Below are 8,135 nucleotides of genomic sequence, written 5' to 3'. Positions count from 1 at the left end.
TATTACCTTCACCATTTATCCCTCCACCCCCGAAGCACCATGGCTTCAGTTTGCATCTTGTATAAGATGCATTGCAGATGCACACCATGGTTTCTCCAGCAACACCTTCCAAGCCCGTGATTACCATTATCGAGAAGGACAAGATGTAAGGGCTGCCCATATTTGAAAGACGGCCAAGTGTTCAGCAGAATGAAACAGTCTGCTCCAGCATAATCTGAAACATAACGGTACCTTTGAATAGGGCTACTCCAAGGTGAACGGGAGGCTCTATACAAACAACCATTAAAGACCATTCGATCAGAAGATGTCTATGGATAGACGCAAGTTATTTAGATTAGATTACTTACAGTGTGGAAACAGGCCCTTCGGCCCAACAAGTCCACACCGACCCGCCGAAGCGCAACCCACCCATACCCCTACCTTTACCCCTTTAACCTATCACTACGGGCAATTTAGCATAGCCAATTCACCTGACCCGCACATCTTTGGACTGTGGGAGGAAACCGGAGCACCCGGAGGAAACCCACGCAGACACGGGGAGAATGTGCAAACTCCACACAGTCAGTCGCCTGAGTCGGGAATTGAACCCGGGTCTACAGGCGCTGTGAGGCAGCAGTGCTAACCACTGGGCCACCGTGCCGTTTAAAGTATGACAAGTGATTCATTGCAGCCTCATTAGTGAAAGGATGTTGTCCTATTAGGTAAACGACATCATGTTACAACAATGGGTGAAAATCTCAGTTCATGAGACTGTCAACCGAAGTTATTGTGCAGCTATGAAAACAACAGCTAACATTATTTTGTAGTAATCAGATGTTTCTTTGAAGTTATTCGCCATATTAAGAAGTAATAGCTCTAAAAATATCATTAAAGAAATAGATTATTCGCAACTTGTTAAACAGTGCTAACAGTAGGAGTAGTTGTAAAACTTTACATACAACTAAATTTACAAAAGGAATTAATTAACACTCCGAATGTGATAGCATTTGAAAACTGGGACGTAGAAAATATCAGAGTAATGGAATTTGATAGAGGTAGCAAAGGAATATAGTGGCAAAAGAATTCAAGCAGTACTTAGAGATAAACAAGTCTGGGACAGAGATAACCAGTAATTTTAGAATGTGCATAAATATGATGCATAGAAAGATCCTAAGGCTTGGAGATTACAATGCCATGAGAACACCACAAACTGCAAGGTCCTATCCAAGCCTCTCACCAACCTGAACTTGGAACAATGTCAGTATTAACTGAATACCCACTGAGTCAACATCATGAGATTCCTAAGCAGTAGGATGCCTCTAGACACAAGTATTGCAGCGTTTCAAGAAATACACCATTCAGTAGAACATTAATATGCATCACGTGCAGTTTTAAGATGTTCTACAGTTCCTCAAAGCTGGAACAAGTGATTGTAATTCACATGGAATAGGAAGGGAGGACAGAACTTGAAGATAAACACGTACGAAGCAGGCTCTCAAAGCATTGATTGGAACTGCATGAGATAATTAGAAGCAGAGTGATCTCTCTGCTGGTGTAATCGGGCACCCGATTTGACCATTGATCAGAAACATTCACAAAATAGCAAAGTTGAGCTTGTAGTGAGTTTGCTTAAAGCTGAGAAAAGACCTACAGCATACCAACTGCAGTGATTCACGGAGACAGCTGACTGCCAACTTTGTCAGGCCGTTGAGGGATGGGCTTTGATGCACATTGACTGTGAAAGTAGAACAAACCTTTCAGAAGATGGAATGTGAAAGCATTCTTGAGACCATTGCATCAGAGGTTGAGGGGGGCATCAATCCCTTTCTCATCCTGACCCACGAATTATGATAAGGTTTGAATGAAGCGAAGCCCTGTTCTGGCCAACGATGCTGATTTTCTACTGTGTCTGATTCAGTGCCAGTCACATGTCAGCCAGGAGCTTTTACTCATCAACAGCAACAAACAATTAGTTTATTGCAAATTAAACTCACTCAAACAAATATGCAAGAGGTTATTGTCAAAAATATGTTTAGGTCATGTAAACACATTTTAAAATACGTTCTAACGTCCCAAATTTAATATGAGGCAGAAAAATGTAGTAGAGTGGATAAAGAGTGGAGCTGGAAAAAATGCAGCAGGTCAAGCAGCATCAGAGGAGAGGGGGAATTGACATTTCAGGTCAGAATCTTTCATCTGGACTGGGGAGGGGAAGGGACTGCGAAATAAATACAGGGAGGTGGGTAGGGCAAGGGAAAAGATGGTTGCGATGATGACAGGTAGGTGCAGGTAGAGCGAGGCTGTGATTTGTCAGTGGAAAGGGCGGAGCAGACAGGTGGGAAGGAAGATGGACAGATAGGATCAGGTTAAGGACTTGGGGTGTGGTGAAGACGGAGGGCTGGGCCTGAGATGAGGTGGGGTGGGGCGGGAAGATTTGGAAGCTGGTGAATTCCATGTTGAGGCTGTATGGCTGTCTGTTACCGAGGTGGAAGATGAGGTGTTCTTCCCTCAGTTTGTGCGTGGCCTTGTGTTGACAGTGGAGGAGGCCCAGGATGGATATGTCGTCAGGGGAGGGGGAGGTGAAGTTGAAATGGATGACAACCACAAAGGTGGGGTGGAACCAGTCGCCAAGTTTGTGCTTGGTTTCTCTGATGTAGAGGAGACCAGATTGTGAGCAACAAATGCAGCCTATCTGGTTAGAGGAAATGCACGTTAATCTCTGCTGGGCTTGGAATGGTACTTTGGGACCTTGGATGGAAGTGAGGAGGGAGGTGTGCACCGCACCTTCCACCCTGACCTGAAATTCACCTGGACCACCTCTGACACCTCCCTCTGCTTCCTGGGCCTCGACATCTCTGGCAACTAACCCATTGACTCCAATAGGTACCTTGATTACAACTCCTCCCACCAACTACCCTGCAGAAATGTCATCCAATACTCCCAATTCCTCAGCCTCCAATGTATCTGCTCTCAGGGTGAGCAATTCCACTCCAGGACATCCCAGTTGTTCTTCGACCTGAAGGAGCACCATTTCCCCTCCACTCTGAGCAACAATGTCCTCATCCACATCTCTACTACCCGCACCTCTACCCTCAAACAAACACTCCTCTCCACAACCACAACAAAGATATTAGGGCAGCGTGGTGGCACAGTGGTTAGCACTGCTGCCTCACAGCACCAGGGACAGGGGTTCAAGTCCCGCCTCAGGCAACTGTCTGTGTGGGGTTTGCACGTTCTCCCTGTGTCTGCGTGGGTTTCCTCCAGGTGCTCCGGTTTCCTCCCACACCCCAAAGATGTGCAGGTTAGGTGAATTGGCCAGGCTAAATTGCCAGTAGTGTTAGGTGCATTAGTCTGGGTGAAAGTAGGAAAATGGGTCTGGGTGGCTTGGTCTTCGCCAGGTCAGTGTGGACTTGTTGGGCGGAAGGGTCTATTTCCACATTGTAGGGAATCTAATCTAATAGTCCGCCTGGTCCTACATTCCACCCCATTGTCTCCAAGTCTAACGCTTGTTGCTCCACCACCTTTGCCACCTGCAGCTTGACTTCACCACCAAAATGATATTTCCCTCCCCACTCCATCCAGTTTTCACAGGGACTATTCCCTCAGTGACTCCCTCATTAGATCCACGCTCCACCAACCCCTTGACCACATCTGGAACCTTCCCCTGCAGACGCAGGAAGTGCAAGACCTGCCCTCATACCTGCTTCCCTCACGTTAATCCAAAGCACCAGACAATAATTCCACGTCTGGCAAAAATTCACATGCATTTCCTCTAACCTGATTCATTGCATTGGTTGCTCCCAATGTGTTCTCCTCTACATCGGAGAAACCGAGTCCAAACTCAGGAACCGGTTCAGCGAGCCTATATGTTTTGCATGTTCCAATAAACCCCACCTTCCGGTTTCTATACATTTCAACTCCCTCTCCCACTTTCCCGATGATATGCCCATCCTGGGCCTCCAACACCGTCAACACATGTTCAAACACAAACTAGAGGAAGAACACCCCATCTTCCACCTTGGGAACATATAACTAGACAGCCTTAACACCAGTTTCCAAATCTCACCACGCCCCCACTCCACATTGTCCCAGGCCTAGCTTTCGCGACCCACTCCACCCCCTTAACCTGACCCTACCTAACCATCTTCCTTCCACCTATCTGCTCCACCCTTCCCACTGACCACTCACAACCACCTCCTACCTGCAAAAACCTATCGCCATTGTACTCCCCTTTCCCCCAGCCCCACCCCACTCCCTCTATTTATATCGCAACCCGTTCCCCTCCATCCATGCTGACAAACGGTTCTGACCTGAAACGTCAACTACTCTTCTCCTCTGATGCTGTTTGATCTGGTTTTCCCAGCCACGCTCTTTGTCCAGCACCCACACTTCTCACTAGGTAACAGGCAAGGTAACAGACAATCGAGCATCTAGCACCTCCTGCCCCCTCCACGAAATATGTAATGTCATCAAAAAGCCCTTTCCGATTTCTCAGCAATAATGCCTAACCCCAAGATAGACAGATTCAGAGGCAAAAGCAGAATTGCTGAAAAAACTCAGCAGGTCTGGCAGCATCTGGTTAAGAATAGAATAGAGTTAATGTTTCGAGTCCAGTATGATTCTTCTGAGGTGAGTTTGAAGGCCACTTCATCTTGTACTTTACAAGGATTTGCAATCCTTAGATTTCAGCGACATAGCCTTTCAACAGCTTGAAACAACATTCTGTCATGGGCTACCTGAATTCTGCAGTTTGTTTTCCATTCCCTAGGCTACACTCCCCTGGAAATGCACCTGCAGCACTGTCCCAGCCACCCAGGTCAAAGACTCAGGAGGCAGACAGGAATCAGGCACGTGACAGACTCTTAGTCAAACAGGAAGCGGTTAATACAGAGAGACGGCCAATCGATCTTCCTCGAATCTGGCCTCAACATGAAAACACAATCATTCCCCTTAATCTGAAACTCAGATTGGAAGAGAGATCAATGACACACTGATTTTTACAGTAAATAACATTTTGCATTACAATGATCACAACGTGTTTGCTATACCCTTACACTTCACACGACCAATTTGATGAACACTCTTATGACAGCACTAGCTTCCCCTCGTCTTTCACGATGTTTAATAATAATTATCACCTATTGTATATGTTGCATTCCAAAGTTACTGGCTGTTTTCTTTTGATAATGGATTTGCTTATCTCTAAGGACATGCTTGAATTTTATTGTTCATTGTTCTTGCTATGTCTACCAACTTCCATTGGTCCTTTTTGTATAAAAGACAGTTGATTTTGTTATAAGTTTCAATATATTAGTCTTTATTATAAGTTTTTATAATTGCTAATACTGTTAGAACTCTTTAGCTAATCAGACAAGATATGCCAAACATCGCTAATGTTTTGTCATTGTAAATTTTTATAATTACATTGAACTCTACTTCTGTGATCATTTGAAGAATCTTTAACTAGAACCTTTTTTATAATATTATAAAGATGTCCCCGGGAAACAGCTAATTTTTGCAAGAGATCTTTAGCTGCTGTCTTCATGGCTGCATGATGCTTAACTAACACTGTTCAACAAGTGGTACAGCACCTTTTCATTAATGAGACAGGAATTATTTACTTGTAGTTTAATGATAACTCAAAGTTTCCTTCTACGCATCTGTGTTTGTTACAAATTTTTGAATTGTTCGTCCTTGAATATTTCCTTGTAACATAGTGTTTAGATAATGCTCCCTTTTGCCTCAGAATAACCCTTTCTCAAAGGCACTATTGTTTCACTTAAATGCTAAAGCAGGCTTTTTAAATCAGTTGGCCAACCAGTTTGAGCATAAATGCTGAAACAAGCTTTTGAAATCAGTTAGTCAACAATTTTGTCATTCTCAAATATAGGGTCAGCTCCAACAAGCATTTATTCGCAGACACAATTCTAGATGCTTATAAGGAACATATTTCTCCAAGATAGCACTGCCTCTGAAATTTTCCTGCGCTCTACTCCAGCTCATTGAACACATCAAGTACAGTTGGAAAATTTCAACTATTTGGCTGGTTGAGAGTTTTTTGCCCATTAGAAAATGGTGATGAGTTGCTTCCTTGAACTGCTGCAGTCCATGTGCTGTAGAGAGACCCACATGACCATCAGGGAGGGACTTCCAGAATTTCGATCCAATTTCACCGATGGAACCATGCCATATTTCCAAGGCAGGACGGTGAGTGTCTGAAACAGGAACTTGTAGATGATAGTGTTCCTATGTATCTGCACAAATAGAGACTGTGGGTTTGAACAATGCTGTGAAAAAGAGTATTGGTGAATGTCTGCAGTGGTACACCCTGCTGCTGCTGAATGTCAGTGATGGATTGAATGTTTTTTTAGTGGATGTGTTAAGAGAAGCCTTGCCGAGCAGGAAATGCTTTCCTCTTTGCGTCTCACACTTTCTTCCAGTTTTGCAGTCCTTTGAAATGCACGTCAGTGAATTCTGAACACTGTTCTGTGTTCTATAGAAAATAGAGCCAGCAGCTGCGCATGGATCCCTTCAAGCCTGCTCATTCATTATGGAGGCGGCGGGGTGGCTCAGTGTTAGCACTGCTGACTCACAGCACCAGGAACCAAGGTTCAATTTTAACCTTGGGCGACTGTCTGTGTGGAATTTGCACATTTTCTGTAGCTTTCCTCCGGGTGCTATGGTTTCCACCCACATTCACAAAGATGTGCAGGTTCGGGTGGATTTGCCATGCTAAATTGCCCACAGTGTTCAGGGATGTGTAGGGTATTAGGGTAGGGGAATGGGTCTGGATGGGTTACTCTTTGGAGGATCGGTTTGGTCTTGTTGGGCCGAACGGCCTGTTTCCACACTGTAGGGATTGTATATCTCTATTATGATCATGACTGATCTTCTGACTTAGTACACAGTTACCACCTTTTCCCCATAGCCTTCACCCCTGTTAGCTGTAAGAACATTATTCATCTGGTTCTTGGAATACTTCGGTCTCAACTGTTTCTGTGGCAGAGGATTCCATAGATTCACCCATGGTCTTGGTGAAGAAATTTATTTTCATCTCAATCATAAATGGCCGACCCCATATCTTTGGATTGTGACACCTGGTTCTGACCCTGTCATCAATTTCATTTTGTTTTGCTTTGCATCATAGAGTCGTAGAGATCTACAACACAGAAAACTGCCCATTGAGTCCGTGCACATCAAAAATAACTACTTACTTTAATCCTGTTTTCAGCTGTTTGCCCAGGAGCCTTGCATGCTTTTGCATCTTATGTGTCTAAAGACTTCTTAAATGTTGTGAAGGTTTCTGCCTCTATCATCCTTACACGCAGTCCATTCCAGATTCTCACTACTGTCTCGGTGAAAAAGCTTTGCTTCACATCACTTCTAAACTCCAGCGTCTGTCTTGATATCCTTGAACCTTGAAGTGATTGATCTCTCCACCAAGTTCCTCCCTGTCTACCCTATCTATACTGCTGACCATTTTATTCATCTCAATTATGTCCCATTTCAATGTTTTCTGCTTGAACAAAAACAACCAAAGTCTATCCAATCTCTTTTCATAACCGAAGTTGTCCAGCCCAGGCAACATTCTGCTAAATCTCTGTTGCATCCTCTCCAATGCAATCGAATTCCTCTTATAATGTGAATTCCAAAACCGCACACAATTGCACACACCAACTTCACTTGTGGGGAAAAAAAAGCAATACACAAAGATAATTCCAAGAAATCATATCCTGAAAAGAACAATTTAATTCCTCAGCTTGCATTTTTGATCAAGATACTGTTGTGCAGACAACATTGTGGGTCACATTTTGCATACAACGTTATCGAACCCTTATTACTGATGATATAGAAGTAAGCACCCTTTTGTAATGAGTAACTTGCTGAATATTTTACCTGGGAATGCGATGACTGCAAGTGTAGTGTAGTAAATTGCGTAGACAAGGCCACTTGGTGGAAGGTGCATTTTCTGAGTGAGGCAAGTGGTCTGCTCAGCGTCCTCTTTGCACTCGGTTCGATTATGAAAGAATGCACTATTATACCTCATAGTAAACTACCCTCGAGACACAATTAGGCAGCACCACAATTAATACGCTTTACTGCCTTTGAACAAACAGGTTTCGCTGCACCAACTTTGACATTAATTAGAACAAGTC

Source organism: Chiloscyllium plagiosum, chromosome 44, assembly GCF_004010195.1.
Source record: "Chiloscyllium plagiosum isolate BGI_BamShark_2017 chromosome 44, ASM401019v2, whole genome shotgun sequence".
Lineage (NCBI taxonomy): Eukaryota > Metazoa > Chordata > Chondrichthyes > Orectolobiformes > Hemiscylliidae > Chiloscyllium > Chiloscyllium plagiosum.
Note: the sequence above shows the minus strand (reverse complement) of the source record.